The sequence below is a fragment of the Choloepus didactylus genome, chromosome 2 (assembly GCF_015220235.1).
Source record: "Choloepus didactylus isolate mChoDid1 chromosome 2, mChoDid1.pri, whole genome shotgun sequence".
NCBI classification, from domain to species: Eukaryota; Metazoa; Chordata; class Mammalia; order Pilosa; family Megalonychidae; genus Choloepus; species Choloepus didactylus.
In genome coordinates, this window is record NC_051308.1 from 57132335 (window position 1) to 57152764 (window position 20430).

Consider the following 20430-nt stretch of genomic DNA (forward strand, 5'->3'; position numbering starts at 1 on the left):
AGCGCGGGTCCCCTGGCAGCAAAAACTTACAGATTTCGCTGATCTCAGCAGTTCGACTTGTTCATGAGTGTTGTATGAAGTATGCCCAAAGTCAAATTGCTTTGTGATGTCCATTCCACGCAGTTCCTGGCTTTCTACCTACTTTCCTGGAGGAGTAACTAAAACATACAGCTCACCAGTCTGCCATCTTGCCCCATCCCTCCTCCTATTCACAGCACACTCTTAAAAAACCAATGGGTTAAAGAAGAAATTACAAGGGAATTAGAAAATACTTAGAGACAAATGAAAACAATGACATAACACACCAAAACTTATGGATGCAGTGAAGGTAGTGCTTAGAGGGAAATTTACAGTCATGAATACCTATATTTAAAAAGAAGAATGATCTCAAATTAATAACCAACTTCACATCTTGAGAAACTAGAAAAACAGGACAAAGTAAACCCAAAGTTAGCAGAAGAAAGGAAGTAATTAAGAGTTGAAGAGAGAGAAATGAAATAGAGAACAGAAAAACAATTGAGAGAACAAAAAAAACAAAAAGCTGGTTCTTTGAAAAAAATCAATAAAATTGACAAACCTTGAGCTAGACTGACAAAGAAAAAAAGGAGAAAAGATGTGAATAACTAAAATCAGAAAGGAAAGTGGTGCTATCACTACTGCCCTTACAGAAATAAAAAGGATTATAAGAGAATATTATGGACTATCTTATGCCAACAAACTAGATAATCTAGAAGACATGGAAAAATTCCTAAAAATATATGAATTACCCAAAGTGACTCAAGAAGAAATATAAAACATCAGCAAACCTATAACAATTAGGGAGATTGAATCAATTAAAAAAACAAAAACTAAAACTTCCACCAAAATAAAAGTCCAGGACCAGATGACTTCACTGGTGAATTCTAACAAACATTTAAAGAAGAATTAAGACCATTCCTTCTCAAACTCTTCCAAAGAATGCAAGAGGAGGGAATACTTCCTAATTCAGTCTATGAGGCCAGCATTACTCTGGTATCAAAGCCTGGCAAAGATATCACAATTTCCCTTATGAATATAATACAGAGCAATTTCCTGTATGAATATTAAATGCAAAAATCCTTAACAAAATACTAGCAAACTGAATCTAACAGCATATTTAAAAGATCATACACCATGACTAACTGGGATTTATAAAAGGAATGCAAGGGTGGTTCAACATATGAAAATCAATCAATGTAATTCCCTGCATAAGTAGAGTGGATGGAAAAAGAAGAAAGATCTCAGATCAATAACCTAACATCACACCTGGAGGAACTAGAAGAAAAAGAGCAAACCAAAACAGAAGAAAGGAAATAATAAAGATTACAGTAGAGATTAATGAAATTCGGAATAGAAAAACAATAGAGAGAATCAATGAAACCAAAAGTTGATTCTTTGAAAAAGATCAATAAAATTAACAAATCTTTAGTTAGACTGACAAAGAGCATTCAAATAACTGAAATAAAAAAATGCAAACAGGGACCTTACTGCTGACTGTATAAAAATAAAAAGGATTATAAGAGGATACTATGAACAACTGTACACCAACAAATTAAATAACCTTGATTAAATAGGCAACTTCCTAAAATCAAATAAATTACCTAAACTAACTCAAAAAGAAATGGAAATATCAACAGTCCAATAACAAATTACAGGATTGAAATCAGTAATCAAAAACTTCCCAACAAAGAAAAGTCCAGGGTCATATGGCTTCACTGGAAAATTTTACCAAACATTCAAAGAAAGATTAAAAGCAATCCTTCTTAAACTCTTACAAAAAAATTGAACCAGAGGAACCACTTCCTAACTCATTCTAAAGGCCAGCATCATCCTAATGCCAAAGCCAGATAAAGGTATTACAAGAAAAGAAAATTACACACAAATATCCCCTATGAATGAAGATGCAAAATTCCTCAACAAATTATCAGCAAACCTAATCCAACAGCACATTATAAGGATTATACACTATGACCAATTGGAGATTTATCCCAGGAATGCAAACATGTTTCAACATAAGAAAATTAATTAATGTAACAAACTATATTAATAAAATGAAGGGAAAGAAACCACCTGATCATCTCAATTGATGCACAAAAAGCATTTTACAAAATTTGGACCATTTCTTGATAAAAACACCAGAAAACTAGGAATAAAAGGGAAATTTCTCAACACAGTAAATGGCATATATGAAAAAAACACTGAAAACTTTCCCCACTGAAAGCTTTCTCCCTACAATCCGGTACAAGATAGATGTCCATTTTCACTACTGCTATTCCACACTGTAGTGGAAGTTCTAGCCAGTATTCTAGCAGGGAACATTTCCCAATTTATTTTATGAAGCTTCTATTACTCTGACACTGAAACCAGAGAAATTACAGAAAAAGAAAGCTACAGATCAACATTCCTCATAAATATAGATGCAAAAATCCTTAACAATATATTAGCAAAAAGGATTCACCAATATAAAAAGACAAAGTAGAACTAATCCCAGTCATAAAGTTTGGTTCAATATTTCAAAATCATTCAGTACAACACATTAACAGGCCAAAGAAGAAAAATCACATGATCATATCAATCATTGCAAAACAAGCACTTGATAAAACATGACATCCATTCATGAAAAAAATGGGAATAGAGGGGGAACTTCCCCAACTTCATAAAGAGCTTTTACAGAAATATATGTCTAGCATTATAATTAATGGTGAAAGACTGAATGCTTTCCCCCTAAGATCAGAAACAAGGCAAAGATATGCCCTCTCATCATTCCAATTCAGCATAGTACTGGAAGTTCTATCCAGTGCAATAAGACAAGAAAAGGAAATAAAAGGCATGCAGATCAAAAAATAAGAGATAAAACTGCCCCATTTGTAGATGTCATGATTGTTTACATAGAAAATCTCAAGGAATCTACAAAAATCCCTGGTATTAATAAGTGAGTAGAGTAAGGTTGCAGTATACAAGATACACATACAAAAATCAATTGTATTTCTACATTTTAGTAATGGAAATGTGTACACTGGAATTTTTAAAAATACCATTTACAGTTGCTTAAAAATCAAATACTTAGGTGTAAATCTAACAAAACATGTAAGGACTTGCATGTTGTAAACTATACTGTATTGATGAAAGAAATAAATGAAGATCTAAATAAGTGAAGAGACATACTACGTTCATGGATTGAAAGGTAAAGATGTCAATTCTCTACAAATTGATGTAGAAGTTTAACTGAATTCATATCAATATTTCAGCAAGATTTTTATAGGTGCAGATGAGATTATTATAAAATTTATATGGAAAGGCTGAGGAACTAGAGTAGCTAAAACAATTTTGAAGTAGAATAGAGTGAGAGGAATCAGTCTACCCAATTTTAAGACTTGCTATATGGCTACCATAATGAAGACTGTTTGTGAATTGTGGAGAGATAGACTCATAGATCAATGAAACAGAACAGAAAATCCAAAAATAGACCCACATAAATATTACCAAATATTGCAAAAGCAACTCAATGAGGAGGAAAAGTAGCCTTTTCCAAAAACGGTGCTAGAGCAATTGGACCAAAAGCTAACTTAAAATAGATTACAGATTTAAATGTAAAACATAAAACTATAAAATTTTTAGAAAAACACATAGGAGAAAATCTTCAGTATCTAGGGCTAAGGCAAAGGGTTCTAAAACTTGTTTTTGGACATGCTCTATAAAAGGAAAAATTGATAAATTGGACTTCATAAAAATTAAAAACTCATGCTCCACAAAAGACGTAAATATAAGAACTAAAACTATAAAATCCCTAGAAAAAAACACAAGCAAACATCTTGTATTAGGCTATGGCTTCTTGGACTTTACACAAAAAGCACAAACAACAAAAGAAAAATTGGGACGTCATCAAAATTAAAAACTTTTGTGCATCAAAGGACTTTTTCAAGAAAGTAAAAAGACTACTACAGAATGGGAGAAAATATTTGGAAACCATACATATGATAATGATTTATTATCAGGAATATATAAAGAATTCCTAAACTCAATAAAAAAAGACAAACAACCCATTTTAAAAATGGACAAAGGAATTGAATAGGCATTTCTCCAGAAAAGAAAAACAAATGGCCAATAATACATGAAAAGATGCTCAACATTATCAGACATTAGGGAAATACAAACGAGAACCACAATGAGATACCATTTTACACCCACTAGAATGGCTACTAGTAGAAAATGGAAAATAACAAGTGTTGGAGAGGAAGTGGACATTCTTTGTTGGTGGGAATGTAAAATGGCACAGTCTCTTTAGAAAACAGTTTTGCAATTCCTCAGAAAGTTACATATAGGATTACCATATGACCTAGCAATTCCACTTCTAGGTATACAACTGAAAACAGGGACTTGAACCACTATTTGCATACTGATGTTCCTAATGGTATTATTCACAACTGCTGAAAGGTAGCAGCAACCCAAATGTTGATCCATGGGAGAATGGATAAATGAATGTGGTTGATATGTACAATGAAATAGTACTCAGCCATAAAAGTTCTGATGTGTACCATAACATGAATGAATCTTGAAGACATCATATTGAGTGAAATAAGCCAAACAAAAGGATCTCACTCATATGAAATAATTAGAATATAAAAATTCATAAAGTGAGAAACTAGAATACAGGCTACCAGGAGCCAGGGTAGGGATGGGGAATGGGGAATTAATGTTTAATTGTTACAGATTTCAGTTTAGGATGTTGGAAAAGTTTTGGTAATGGATGGTGGTGGCTATGGCAGCACAATATTGTGAATATAATTAACACCATAGAATTGTATATTTTAAAGTTGTTAAAATGGGAAATTTGAGGTTGTAAATCTGTTACCAGATTAAAAAATTTTTAGAAACCTCCTTAGAACTGTACAACACAAAGAGTGAACCCTACTGTAAACTATGGACTATAGGTAATAGCATAATTATAATAATATTGTTCCATCAATTGTAGTAATGGTACAGCACTAATGTAAAAGATTAATAATAGGGAATATTGTGTTTGAAGGGGGTGATATAAGAGAACTCTGTATTTTCTGAATGATTATTCTGTAAACCTACAATTGCTCTAATTAAAAAAAAAATTTTGAGACCCTATTAGGAGGATGAAAAGTCAAGCTAAAGAGTGAGAGAAAATATTTGTAAACTACACATGCAACAAAGTAATAGTATCTAAAATATATAAAGAACTCTCCAAACTCAACATTAAAAAAACAAACAATCCCATTAGAAATGGGCAAAAGATATGAAGAGTCATTTTGCTGAAGAGGATATATAGACGGCACATAAGCACATGAAAAGATACTCAGCATCATTAACCATTAGGGAATTGCAAATTAAAACCACAATCAGACATCACTACACATCCATCAAAATGGCTAACAGTTAAAAAGATAGCCTTTGGGTCAACACCCTAAAAAACAGTTCGGCAGTTTCTTAAAAAAACCAAAACAGCAACTAAATATTCAACTACTATATGATCCAGCACTTATACTCTTGGGAATTTATCCCAGGGAAAGGACTGATGGTCACACAAAAACCTGCACATGAATGTTTTTGGCAGCTTTATTTGTAATGTCCCAGTGCAGATGTCCTTCGATGGTTAAACAAAATATGGTACATCTATACTATGAACTGCTACTTAAGCAACAAAAACGAATCAGCTATTCATAAACCCTGCAACCTGGATGGATATCCAAAGAATTATGCCAAGTGAAAAAAGCCAATCCCCAAAGTTTGCACATTATGTGATTCCATTTATACAACATTCTTTAATTGACAAAATTATAGAAATGGAGAACAAATTAATGGCTGCCAGGTGTTAAGGAGGGTGTGGGGTGGGAGGGAAGTGGGTGTGGCTACAAAAGCGATGTGAGGAAACCTTGTGGTAGGAATGTTCTGTATCTTGACTGTAGCAATGTCAACATCCTGGCTGAGAGACTGAGCTACAGTTTTGCAAGATTTTACCACTGGTGGAAACTGGGTAGAGTACATAGGATCTCTCTGCATTATTTATTACAACTGCATGTGAGTCTACAATTGTCACAAAGTAAATAAATTTAATTTAAAAAAAATAGACCAAAAATGTTGAGCTGGCTGAAGCCTGGTGGGGTGTCAGGGAGCAGTGGAGACTACAGCCTTCCAAGTGGGAAGAAGGCAATGTGGTCATGTGGTGGGAGGCAGGTGTTTAAACAGTCAGCCACTTGATCAGTTCCCTGGACCTATGGGGAGTGGTGATTTGGGGAACTTAGTAGAAAAATGTTGGGATATTGCATTGTGGCCTTCAGTTTTTGCTAATGTTCAGTGACAGAGACTGTCATTAGTTATGCTCCATTTGAGAGCAGGAAGGGAACAGTCACAGTTGCACAGAGAAGCCCCTTCTGCCCACGGCAGAGGTCCTGGACCTTTAGGGTCCGAGTTCCTTGTGCACTGCAAATTCAAAATTCTGTTCCTCTCTTGAGTGAGGACAGGTCACTTCATCTTTCAGGGTTAGGTTTCCATCTTTAAAATGGGGATAATAAGATACCTGCCTGGAGATAATCATGAGGATACAATGAAATAATACATACATGAAAACACTGTGTAATCTTGTAAAAGATAAACAAACGTGAGAGCTGCAGGCAGAAGAGAAACCCAACATCCAAATTTGAGTACCAAATATTCTTGTGCCAAAATCTAGGTCCATCCCATACATTTCCTGCTCTATGAGCCAACGATTACTTTTGTTTTCCTCCTTTACCTTGTTTGAGTTATGTTTCTTTCCTTGCAACCCAAAGCATCACCGCTAATAAATTCACCTACTCTTATGGCTTCTGGTGACTCTTAAATCTATATCTACAGCCCAGACCTTTCTCCTGAGCTCCAGCTGATATATCCACCTGTATACTTGATATCAACACTTGATACATGCAATGCCTTAAGCTCAAAATATCTAAAAGTGAACTCTTCATTTTCCCCCAAACCTGTTTTCTTCCCAATGTCGTCTGTCTTAATAAATGGCATAATCCAAGCTGGAAACCTGGGAAGCATCCTTAACTCCTTCCCCTCCTTCAGGCCCTGCATCTTATCAGCAAGTCCACCTCTTAAATATCTTGCTATTTCCAATGCCACCATCTTATTCCAGGCCATCAACTCTTGTCTCTGACCATCACTGTTTATTTCCTGTAGCAGTTGCTTCCCTTTTTACTTATCAGAACCCCAATTTTGCTCTGGGCAACAATGTGTCTGGCTCCAGAAACTGAATTACAATAAACAATCCTAGTCTTCTCAGCCAGAAGTTCAATTTTCCAGCCTCATCTGCAGTTTGAGGGGCAGTGTGACCCACATCTGACCAATGAGATGTAAAGAAACATCTATGATAGGCTTCTGGGAAAGGTTTGCTTTTCTGTAAAAAAGGAATAGATGGTGGGTATCATTATCCCTTCCTCCTTCTCCCTGCCTTGAATAATATCGTTGTGTCTGGAACTGAGGCAGCCATCTTGAAACCACAAGGGGACAAGCGAGACAATAAAAAACTAGCACATGGAAGATAGTAGAACAGAAGGGTAGCATACACTTGGGTCTTTAATGATATTGCTGAGCTGCCCAGTCATTACTGAGGTTGAGTTTAATACCCATTATTTCCTGATGGTAAACTATAAATGTCGTTACAGGTTTTAAGCTACGTTGAGTATTTCTTTACTTGAAGCTGAATAATATAATATCTAATTGGACTCTCTGGCTTTGATTTCTCTCTACCCTTTAATTCATTCCTCATACAGTGTTCAAAGTAATCTTTTACAAACGTAATTCTGATCTTGACATTTTCTTGCCTAAAAGTTTTCAGTGGCTTCTCATCCTTTAGTTCAGTTTACTGGTACGATCAGCTTCACCAGCTTGGGGTAAAAATAAGGTGCTGACTCTTTAATATTCACATTAACCACCTGAGCTCCAATCTGTTCAAATTAGCATGATATCCAGAATCCCTTTTGAACCTGAGGAACACAGTAACTATTCAGTCCAAAGGAGTCAATCTGGCATTCAATTGCCACGAGAAGAGAGAATCTGAGAATATGCCAGGTTATCAGCAGATTCTCCCTTTTCACTGCCATTGGCTGTGTCTCATACCCACCTGATGCCTCCCCGCTGCTGCTGCAGAGATATCCTTGCTGATTCACGTCCCTAAACTGGCCATAGTGGAGGGTCTTTGGGGAGGAGAATTTCATGCCTTCATTGTGACACTTGGCTACAGTATACCCAAGGTTATAGCTCTGTTAGCTTACACTCCTGCTCCTTGTAAACCATGCCTCCAGGGTGACTAGATCCAGAGCGGCTTCCAGACTCAGCCACATGCTGCTCAGAATCAACCTTCACCCCAAAGCTCTTTAAGCCATGGGGTTGAACCCAAGTGTCCAGTCCAGGCTCTGCTTTCTTAAAGATCCCTCCCCACCCCCCTTCTGTACTCTACTGTATTAGAATAAAGTGTGTGTGTCAGAGGGAATTCCTTAATATGGCTGGTCCCTGCCTATTCCCCCAGCCTCATTTCATACCACTCTCATCTGTGTCACTTAGAACCAATGATGTTAAACTTCTTTGTGTTTCTCAAAGGCACTTTCTTGCATTTAGGCCTTCAAACATGTTCCTTCCTCTGCTTGAACATGATCCCACTCTCTTTCAGCTAGCTAACTCTTTTCTCCTTTTAGGTCTCACCTTAAATGTCACCTCCTCAGAAAGGTTTACCTGACTCTCAGCTTTGCTTTCCAGAACACTCACATATTTGTTAAAGCCTATAGCTTCCATTATCAAGTAACCTCTGTTTTGTTCACTGCTTAGCACAGTTTTGCAAAATAGTGAATGAATGAATGAATGAGTGAATGAAGGTTTGGTCCACAGTGATGCCTCCTCTTCTTTAAGTGATGAATTTCTATATCCCCCACCCCAAACTGGTTAAACCGCCCTTCCTCTGTGTTCTCATAGCACATTTTACTTCCTCTATCACAATCTCATTTTATCATGATTTTATGTTTACGTACTTATCTGACACTCCATCTACAATTTGAGCTCTTTTGAGTTGTGAGGCATTGCTATATTCATCTTTGCATCCCCCAAAAAAGTGTTTGGCATATAACAGACTCTCAGTGATGTTGACTTTATAAATGAGTAAATCCAGGGGGAGAAGAGTCCTGGGAACTCTACAAGTGGGGAGTGGAAAGTGAGGGGGGAAATTTTAGATTTAACTTACTGAGCATGGTATAGATGAGTTCATTTTCTGTCTAATCTATTTGGAGAAGATGAATAGAGGGCTCTGTGTTTCTGTATCTAAGTGTGTATTTGAATATTTATATTTAACTGGAAAAATATAAACTACTCCCTAATGGAGGACAATGAGGGCAGCAGATGGCCTCTGATCTAGGATCTTAATCAACAAGCCAGGGGGGCTATTTTCAGAGTTTCCAGTGGTTTCTGGCTATGCTACAGGGGTTCAGAAGCCAAGTTTTGGCATAGAGGTTGGAGAGAGCTGAATTGCTCTATAAATGAAAATGAGAGGAATTTAGTTTTGCTCCTAAGAAGACGACAGAGAAAAAGATAAAGAGAGTCATTGAGTAATGTGGAAAAAATCTGGATCCTGAACTATGAAAATAACCAGTGGATTTTTAAGAATAAGAACAGAAATATCTATTGTTTACTTTTAAGTTGTTTGCATTGATATGATGTAAATCTCTTCATTTCTTTGAACCTTCCTAAGTTTGATACATCACAAGAAGCCTTGTTGAGTGTTTCTCCCGTGTTCTCCATATGAACCGAGGTGGTGTGGAGCAGGGATGGTCATCAGGGATGGCTGAAGACCATAAACTCAACCAATGAATCAAAGTCAGGAAAGCCCTCTGGCTATTTGCAGAAAACATGAGGTAGGCATTAGACTCTGCAGAATCCAAGGAATGAAGATGGTTCGAGGCACATTTATCTTGATCTTAAGGGGCAACATGACCTCCTCTGGTCTTGATGAACAAGTCTATGTGCATTTCAGTGACAGTGTGTGTAAGAAAGGAAGTGTGGGTTTTCATTGTAGAGTTTATGGCTATGTTTAAAAGTATACTTGAAGGTATGCATGTTTGAAGGTATGCATGTTTGGGTATGTATGTTTATATGCTTCTTCAGATTTACATGTGGATATATGATTGCATGTTGTTTCCATGTTGGAGATACTGCTAAATGTACATTTGTTCACACTCTTTTTCATCACTGAATTTTCAGATGGGGAAACTGAGCCTCTCCTACTCCATGAGGAGAAGAGGATCAAACCTGGATCCCTCCCAGGATCAAACCAGCCATGTGGCATGTGCTCTTTGCCCTATTTTCCCATACCCTTGCTCTATTTCCATGCCTTCTTCCTCCAGCTCCCAAATCAGCCAAGGTCCTTAGCTGGGAGTGGGAAAACAAAAAACCAGATCACCAGATGTGTTCCATTTCCTCCCCTCCCTTTCCACCCCTCCTCAGCACAAGCCAATAAATTCCCAGCATATATACAGTAACTACCTGGCATCCTCCCAAACCCAGCTGTGCCCTGACTGGTGATGGATCTAACTGTGGTGGAAACTGGGGGTATCCACGGAAACCTACCACATGGTCACCCATGTCTATAGCCCAGCTCATTTGCTCTGTCTAGAAAGCCCAAGCAGACCCCAGAATGATTTTTCCCACCCCGAGCGAAGGGTGATACATTTGTGCCATCTGTACTGCCAGGCTCCTTTTCTCTGTGTGGACACTGCTTGTCTGGTTATAGGAAGATACTGAGGTCTCCTGGACAAGACCCCCATCCAGATGCTGGAGGGGTGAGAGATCAGCAGCCCTGCCTCAGCTTATGTGCAGGGCTTCCTCGAGCTGGCCCCTACCTGGAGCCTGGAAGGACTGTTTGGTTCTCTGGAACGCACAGGGCATCTGGGATTCTCATTGAAGACTGTTTACTTGTCGATCTGCATGGCAGGTTAACAGTCCACAGCAGCCCACTTCCTGCCAGGGACTTTCAGGAACAATTTCTCCAAGCCAGCGTGGCCCAGCCTGGGCATCAGTCCCCCCCAACCTTCCCTCCCTCCCCACATCAGCCACATGGACCTGACTCACACAGCCTCTCCGAAGCCCCTGCCAAGAGCAGCCAGAGGGCTGCCCAGATAAAGTTGGGGTGGTTTACTTCAGTAGCAAAAAGCAATCCAGAGTCCTGTTGGAATCCTCTGGGCCTCCATATCCTTGTCCCACTACCACTCCCTAATCGCTTATCACCTAAACCAGCTGCAGCAGCGTCTCCCCACCCTGTTCTCTCCTTCCTCCAGTAGCCTTTGGCAATGAATCGGGGACCACCGTGTGAAGGTTCTTGGCTTCTCGTCAAAATATTATATATATAACCCACACCTGAAGCAAAGCACTCTGGTGTATATTACCTCATTTTATCCTCATGATCATCCAGTGAGACCAGTATTATTTTTCCCATTTCAAAGAAGAAAAAGTTGAGGACAAAAGGATTAAGTGAGTTGTTTATGATCACACAGAAAGCAGTAGATCTGAGACTTGAACATGGGGCAGTCTGTATGTACAGCCCATGTTCTTCCCCACTCAGATGCCCCTCCCTGTGATGAGATAGGAGAGAGGAGCTACATAGGTGAATCGGCTACACCAGATGGGTACTTTTTGGAGTTTCTCACATCTTGCCTCCTTGATCCCCAGAGTTTCCTCAGTTTTAGATGTGCTGCCTGCACACCTGAATGTGCTAGGAGATTTACCAGTAACTCTCTTTGCCAAATGTAGCTTCCCTGGCCTGTCAGCAGGTCTGCCCCGCCCTCCACAACTCCTCTGGAGGAGCCTGGAGTCTTGACTCAGTCGTCTCTGCAAGCAGCACAGTGTCTGATACCAGAAGGTACTAAATAGATGCCTGCTGATGGAATGCATGAATGGTGAGGAAGGAGAGGGAGGGACGAGTAAGAGAAGGAAGAGAAGGAGATAAAAGAAGATGAGAAAGGGAGTTGAAGGGGGACGTGGGATGGAGTGTGGGGTAGGAAGGGGAAAAGGCTTTGGCCTTCACTGGTTTGATCTTATTCCCTTTGTCTTCCCTGGGGCCTAGAAAGCTCCTCCCTGTTGCTTTCTCCCTGTCTCCCCTCACAACAGAAGGACTTTGGCCAGTGCCCCACCCACCCCCACCCCCAGGTACTCCCCAGGCTTTAACCCTTAGATCAGGAAAGGGTCCGTCCCTTCTCCACAAAATGAATGTTATCTGTGCAAAAAAGGAAAGAGGAAAAATTTGAAGTGGAAAAATCTTTGGTCTGGAAACTTAGCTGACTGCCCTCATTTGGAATAAAACCTCCTTCAGTGCCTGGCTGTGCGAGACGCAGGCAGAGCCAACAGTAACACAGGCTGCCGGGACACCGGGAGGAGGCCGGTGGTTTTTCAGAGGAGCCATCAGAGTGGAGTGAGCTTGGGGTCCAAGAAGAGAGCAGTGGGGGCTCATTTCTGGTTCTAACCCCCCTTCCTCATCTGTCAAGACAGTGGTCAGTCTCCCCAGTGTATCAGACAGAGCAGTCTGGGGGCAGGAAAAGGATCAGGAGAGGCAGGTCCTGAGGGAGGATGGGGAAGGGTCTGCTCCTAGCCTCGGCACCCACCTTAGCACCTGGCACAAGGCAGGTGCCCAAAAAACATCAGCTGGGAAAAGAATTAAAAAAAAAAGAAGAGGAAAGAATAACTGTTGTCCCAAAGGGTTGATGGGAACCCAGCCCAGCACTCAGGTTGCTCCCAGCCTGATGCGAAAGACAGACAAGAGATATAAAGAAAACCGACATGTGGTCCAAGTACAAATAAAAATATTATCAGCCAGGGGCTCACCTGAATGGCACAGTGGCCTGGCTTGGAGCCAGGTGAGATTGATGGAGAAAGCCTCCTCCTTAAGTGGGTCTGGGAAGGAGCAGATGGAAATTGTTTGTCTGAAGTTAGTAGGATGGGTTTTAAAGTGGGGAGTGAAATTCAGATTAAAGCTGACAGCACAGATGAGGGGTGAGGAAGATGGAAGGGGGCAGGACTCCATGGCCTGAGTGACCCCTGACAGGGTATTGCAGATGTTTTACAAAAGGGCTTGAGTTTACATTGGATTGTTTGTAACCTAGGTAGCAGGGGAAAATATTAAAGTGTGATTTACAGGACTTTCCATCACCCAGATTCTTTATTTTCAGCCTTGGTTATGCTTAGAGGGGTCATGGGTGGAGATCTAGACTTTGTAAAAGCCAGAGCCAAAATTGTTTCCACAAGAAACGGCACAGAGAAGCCTGAGAGGAAAACATGGAAACATGGAGGAAGGGTGAGAGGGCATGCAGAGAGGGTCAGCCTCAGCCCAGGCTGCTGCTGGTCTTTGTTCTCTTTCGTTTGTCTTGTTTTGCAGGAAGAGGGCTATTGGAGCAGCTATTGAGAGGAGGCAGAGAAAAGTATAAAGAGGCTTGCAAAAAAAGGCTTCCTGGGTGCTGTACTGTGTGAGCTTATACATGCACGCAAGAGTTTCAGTAAAGGGTCATATACGCTTTAGGGCTTTTCTAGAGCTGGATGTGTGATTCTTTTAAACATGATCCTGCCTAAGTAGACTTTGGGGGCCAGAGTGGGTGGCAAATGTCTCAATTTTGTTCTGATTACACCTTTATGACAGACAAGGCTTCTTACCCAGTATCAATTCCCTCCTTCTTCACTAATAAAACCCCAATTTGTTGCCCAAACAAACAATTTCATTTCCCAGCCTCCCTTGTAGCTAGGAGTAGCAAGTGACACAGCTTGACCAATGAGGCATCTGCAGAAACTACTGGAGGTTTTATGGGAAAGTTTTGATTTCCTGATAACAATCACATTCCTTCCTTTTATCTTTTTTGTCATTTACTTTTTCATCTTCCAGCCTGGAATGTGAGCAAGAGACAGTCACGAGGATGAAAGCCCTGTGCTAAGGATGATGGAGCAGGAGGGCTTGAAGGAGCTTTCCCTGGGCAGCCTGATTTCTAGAAAAAGAAAAAAGCTACAGTGATGTGGATTCTGTTACCAGCCACTGAGTGCAATCCCACCTGATGCAGCAGCCCTCACCGAGGCAGTGTCGACTTAAGAAATGGGAAATGACCCCCAAACCACAGCAGCAAAAACCATTCATAGTGTTGGGGCATTCTTTCCGGCGCTGGCTTCTCTGGAGTCTGGTGACTGGGTGGGGCAGGCCCTCCACCCAACAGACTCTGTCCTGGAGGCAGGCCCACCGGCAGAGTTGTAAGAGGCAGGCCTTTGAGGCTGCGTGGGGTGTTCTGGGGCTGGACTGAAGGCAGAAGGAGGAAGGGTTGCCAAGTGCATTGTTACTCATCTGCCCCATCCCATGTTGGGACCCCCCACCCCCCAACGTCCTGGCTGTAAAATACTCAGCCCTGAGTACTCCAGGCAGGAACCTGCTCCTGTTTTCATTTTTTCTGGGGTCGGAGGAAGGTGAAAGGAGAGCAACAGTGGCTGGGCTTCCTGGTGGTTCCCAGACTGGTCATTGTGCCCTGCTAAAGTGCCAGCTCCCCCCACAGAGGACACTGGGCACTTACCCACTGATTCCTGACCCACCCCCTCCCCCAATTCTCTTTATCATGTACCAAATTCTCTTTATTTCTAGGAGACCTCAAAAATGTATGCCTGACTTGGCCAGGAGTTCTAGTCCTGTTCCAGTCATGAACTAGCCATGACCTTAGTTGGATAAATCCTGCCTACTCTGGACTTCAGTTTAAATCAGCTGGAAAAGGAAAGAGTTGCTCCATCAGTGGTTCCAGGAACCAATTTGTGAAGACTACATTGGTCTGAAGCAAAATTATCAAAATAGTAGCTATCATTTACTGAATGTTTTATCTCTGTTAGGTACTATGCTAACTGCTCTTCATTTATTAGCTCATTTAATCCTCAGAATCATGGGAAGATGTATACCATTATTATCACCTTTATTTAATTAATGATAAAACTGAGGTTCAGAGAAGTTAAGTAACTTACCTGAGGTTCTTCAGCTCATAAGTTGTAGAGCCTGGATTTGAACTCAGGTATTCTGGCCCCGGATGTACTTAATTACCATACTATAGTTGCCTGTGCAATAAGAAAAAGTTAAGGATTATGGTGATAGATCAATACACACATATTTTAATGTATTTTTGTGTTGTTGGTATGAGCTTACCAAAAGACTGGGATACATTTTTTAAGCTAAGAATAAATTAAGACAATACGTTTTTCATATTTTCATGTTAAAATGACTGAAATGATGATTACAGTAGATGATTATTTTATTTGCTCAATGGGCAAGATAAAAATGATAACCAACCCATTATTTTTATATTATTTTCCCTCCACGTTGTAATGGACCACAAAATTAAAAATTCTAGAAACCTCTTGACGAGAGGGTCTTCAAAGTCCTTTCTGGCTTAGTCTAAGACCTTCACCCTCTAGGTGAGGTTCCTGGAAAAGTCCATCCAGATATTGGGCTACAGGGGGACCACTAGTAATGTTGCCTATTGAAGACTCAACAGATATTTTGATCCCCAAAGAAACTTCTCTTCTCTTCCCTGCCCTGGCCCCAGCTTTAGTTTCTGCCCCTTCTGAATTTGTCTAGGCCTTGAGATAGCACAACAGAAAGAAGGAGAGCCATGAATTACTACCTGGGTGTAGATATTTTACTTGAAAGCAAATGCCAAATATAACCTCCATCCTTCCAATCCCGAATACCAGGGAGCAGAGGGGACCAAGCTCTAGCCCGAGTACAATGAGAGAGGAAGCAAAAGGCAAAATTGTGAACTATCTTTAGGAAATCTGTTCAAAGTAATTGTTCTCCACCTACATGGATTCTGTGTGAAACATGAAGTTAATCAGAAACAGAACAAGTAGTATTTGGAACTGTCCATTGCTGCCTTCTTTACAACAAAGCTGACAAACTCTTGTTTTGGCGCTAAAACAGAACAAGTAATCTGGGAGAACGGGAATTTGTGCAGCCTTATGTTGTCATTTTTTTTCCTTACTGAAAGTCTCAAAGTTTTTGTAAAGAAGGAGATGTCCACAGAATTAGCAGCCAGGCACATTCTTGGAGAGGGCAGTGGAAGCCACAGTGCTGCTTCTGCTGTGGGGTCCACATGCCTAAAACAGAGCAAAGAATTAGACTTGGGGGGCTGGACTCTGCCCCAAAACAAATTGAAACACAATAGACTTAACGGTTAGTATTTGTGGAAAGGGAAAAAAATTTAAAAACTTCTCTCTCTTTCTGCCTTTTACACAGACACAGAAACAGACTGACAAAATCCCAATCTGGCAGAAATCCAAGGCATTAGAGGAAAAGGAACTAAAATAAGCAAAAGGACACCAGTCTTTCAGTGTTCAAACCACATGTGGCTCTGGAAACTGGTGTAATGCAGAAGAACAGCTGTTGAATATGTCATGTGATGACTACGATGATATAATTCTTTCACCAACAAAAGATCCTTTGATAACTTCACTATTAGCACCAAGGTTAAAAATAGAAAAAGAGGAAGGATGAGCTTCATTACTGCCTGAATCTGATTCATCCACTTGTAAAAACCCAGACTTGTGGCCCTGACCTGGTAATGGAACCTTGCTATTAAAAATGGCTCTTTGTGGTGACAGAATTTTAAGAAATATTGACATTGGCAAAGTAGATTGCTCTGTTTAGAAAAACGTTTGCAGCTATGGTGGTCCATTAGCAAACACCAAGAAAAGGATAGAACAAAAGAAAAAAAAAGTAGTGGCTAGAGACCTCTTTAAATTCACATAGTTTGAAAGCAGCAGCAATACATTTGCAAATTCAAATTGGAAGTTGGTATTCTCTGAGCATTTTTGTGGGATGGAAGTTTGGGGAAAGACTGACTTTTTTTAATGGGTGGGTCCAGCAAAATGATTTCTGGCTGTGGCTAGAGGCCGATGGTTTAAATAATCAACTATTCCTCCAACTGTGTCTTCAGTCTCACCCTCCAAAGGCTCTTCCGTTAGCCTCCAAACATGCTACAGAAAGCTTTATTGTCTGCTCAGATGATCCCACACTAAGCACAACTTTCTATTAACCTGTGTTCTCTTCCAGCTATGGCCCTAGCACTTTTTCTTTCCAGCCAAGTTTCTTGAGAGAGAGGTCCATATGCCACCTCGTTAAGAGTTGCCAGATAAAACACAGGATGCCCAGTTAAATTTGAATTTCAGATAAACAACAAATTATTTTTTTTTTGTATAAATACATCCCAGGCAATATTTGGGAAATACTTACATTAAAAATTATTCATTATTTATCTGAAATTCAAATTTCAGATAAACGCAAATTTTACTGGGCATCCTGTATTTTTATTTGGCTGCAACCCTACAGACCCTGTATCCATTCCTCACTTTCCATTTGCTGCTTGGCCCATTGAAACCTGGCTTCTTTCTTCTCTCCACTGATTTTGTGCTCCCCACGTTCCCCAGGGATCTCCTAATGATTAAATCTAAAGAACATTTCAAAGCCTTACAACAGGGAAGTCTCTGCAGTGTTCAATAGTCACTGTTGTCCCCTGTCTCATTGTGAAGATGTCTTCTCCACGATGCTTCACATTTCTTGTTTTCCCCATCCTTCTCTGACACTTCCTTCCCTGCATCCTTTGTGAAGCACCCCCTTACAAGTTTGGTGCTTCCAGGGTTCTGTCCTTTGGTCTTCAGCACTCTCTACAGACAGGGCTGTGTTCACTGCCACATATTTCTCCCTGCTAAGTCCCATTGGCTCAGCTGCTCTGAGCAACTCTTGCCTCCCCATCCATCATCCTGGCTGCAGGGCACCAGACTACATTTGGCGAGAACCCTTCCTAGCCTAGGCCTCCAAGAAGAAGGACTCAGCTGTCAAGAAAAGAGAGTGGTTTCTGAAAGGGTTAGAGGACTGGGCCCTCCAGGATTTATTTGCTACGAATTATGAACTTCACATCCCAGTCAGTCCTGGTGCTTCAGAGCTGGAAATGGTTTCTCTGCCTCCCTTCCCTTAATCTGCCTCTTCTTTCTGGCATCCCTTTAGCAAGTATTTATTGAACGTTAGGGTCATTCCTGTTTCTTTTTTACTTTTTTTTTTTGTCTTTTAATGATTATTATTTCTGCACACATACATGCACACAGGCATCCATCTGACTGGGAGCTCCCTGAGCCTTCCTCCACCAGGCTAATCCCTGCTGGAAGGCAGGGACTGACACTGCCCCATGGGGGGTATTTAGTATACAGTTGTGACAGTGTGACTGTAAGAATGGAGAGTTGCAATGGATGTGGAGGTGTTTTTTGAGGGAGGAATCGGGATTGTGAGGGAGAGGATACCATCAACCCACTGCAATCTGGCTTTTCTGCCCGACAACCTGTAAAAACTGCTCTCAAGGTTGCTAGTCCTCCCAATCGCCTAAACAAAAAAAATGTTTTTCAGTTCTTACCAGTTTGGACCTCTCTGATGCTTCAGATGCTGTTGGTCACTCTCTTCCGCTACTGTTGTTTTCTTTTTAAATAATTTTATTTTATAGCTGACGGCCATAATTCTCAACCAATGCTGTCATGGTAACCCCACTGCTGTGTCATGATCATTTGCAAGGTGTGTTGCGACAGTTATTCCTAACTCTTGTGTTAGAGAATTTTAACTTACAAATAGTTGTTTTTCTACACAAAAAAACATGAAGCGTTCATTTATTCAACAAATATTTGAGTTACTACTATGTGCCAGGCTATGTTGTAGTTGCTGGGTATACAGTGGTGAAAAAAACAATGTCTCTGTTTTCATGATGCTTGCATTCTAGTGGGGGTGGGAGGTGGGGAAGTGGGATGATGAGGTAGGAGATGAAGTCAGTGAATTAACAGGGGTGGCTGATCATTAATGACCTTATGAGGCATGATAAAGGCTTTTGAATTTCATCTGAATGAAATAAGCTGTTGGAAAGTTTGAGGGTGGCTTAGACTAGAGTGGTATTGGTATATAAATTACCGGACTTGAAAGTAAGGCTGCCAGGATTTGCTGATGAACTGCATGTGAAATGTGACAGAATGAAAGAATAACTCCAAAATTTAACCTTAGTGTTTTTTAGGATGGAGTTGCCATTTATCAAGAAGGAGAAATCTATGAGATATTCAGATTTGTGGAGGAAGATCAAGTTTAGCTTGAGAATTATGTTGTGATTCCTATTGGATAGCCAAGTGGAGATGTATAATAAGTTGAATATAGGAGTTGAATAAAGAGTAGTGGTTGAATTTGCAGGTCTAACTTTGGAAATCCTCAACATACAAATGGTTTTTAAAGCAGTGGAACCAGCAGAACATCCAGGGGGTAAGTAGAGATAGAAAAGTGGTAGGAAAGATGAGAAGGAACTAGCGAAAGAAACTGAGAGGAACTGCTAGTGAGGCAGGAGTAGAGAAGTGAGAGTAATTTCCTAAAGGCCAAGTTAAAGTATGGGTTTCAAGAAGGAGGGGATGGTCAATATGTCCAACTAAGAGGCTACATAAAATAAGGAAAGAGAAATAACCATTGGCATTATGACAGAATTGGTAACCTTGAAAAGAACTGTTTCAGTGAAATGGTGAGACTGAAGCCTGATTAGATTGGATTCAACAGAGAAAAGAGAGAGCAAGTTTAAATAGTTCTTTCAAGAAGTTTAGCTGTAAAGAACAGAGAAATGGAGCAGTAGTTGGAGTGGGGTTATGGGATCAAGGGTGTGAAGGTTAGGTTAATGTGTCAACTTGGCCAGGTTTTGGTGTCAGGTGTTTGGTCAAGAAAGCACTTGTCTGATTGTTACTGTGTGGGCATTTCATAGACTTAAATCATCAGTAAGTTGATTGTATCCATGGCTGATAGCATCTACAATCAACTGAGGAAATCACCTTCAACAATGAGAGATGGCTCATCCAATCAGCTGAAGACTTTAAAAGGAGAAGTAATGATTTCAACAGTAAGAAGAGAGGATTTCCATCTCTACTTGAGCCAGCCAGCTTCTCCTGGGGAATTTATCAAAAACTTTCATTGGAGTTTCTAGCTTGCAGCCTGCCCCATGAAATTTGGACTTATCCATCCCCAGTCAAGTGAGACAATTTTTATAAAGATCCCATAATATTTACAGATATCCCCTGTACGTTCTGTTTCCCTAGAGAATCCTGAATAATATAGCTTTGGTACTGGGAGTGGTTCTTGAGAAACAGAATCTTAAGGATGAGATTTCTGCATTGATTCTTGGGTTTTTGGAATGGGTTCTTTGATATGATTAGATTCAAAGGCACTAATGACTTTATTTCCAATAATCAAGAGAGCACTGATTGTCTATGGCATGGCGATAGAGATACGCAAAATATCGCCACTGGATAGGGCTACTCAAATGCTGACAAGAGATGAGGCTGTGGGTGAGAGTGTTTTTG

General features: G+C 40.4%; 1 long non-coding RNA gene across 3 annotated transcripts in view; it reads right to left on the bottom strand.

Moving 5' to 3' along the window:
- The window catches only part of LOC119526119, a 111076-nt gene that overhangs the window by 33906 nt on the left and 56740 nt on the right, over positions 1 to 20430 (bottom strand). For all 3 annotated transcript variants that reach the window (XR_005215116.1, XR_005215117.1, XR_005215115.1), the window contains one exon: positions 15037 to 15126. This is a non-coding gene — a long non-coding RNA (uncharacterized LOC119526119). The remainder of the gene's footprint in view (positions 1 to 15036; positions 15127 to 20430) is intronic.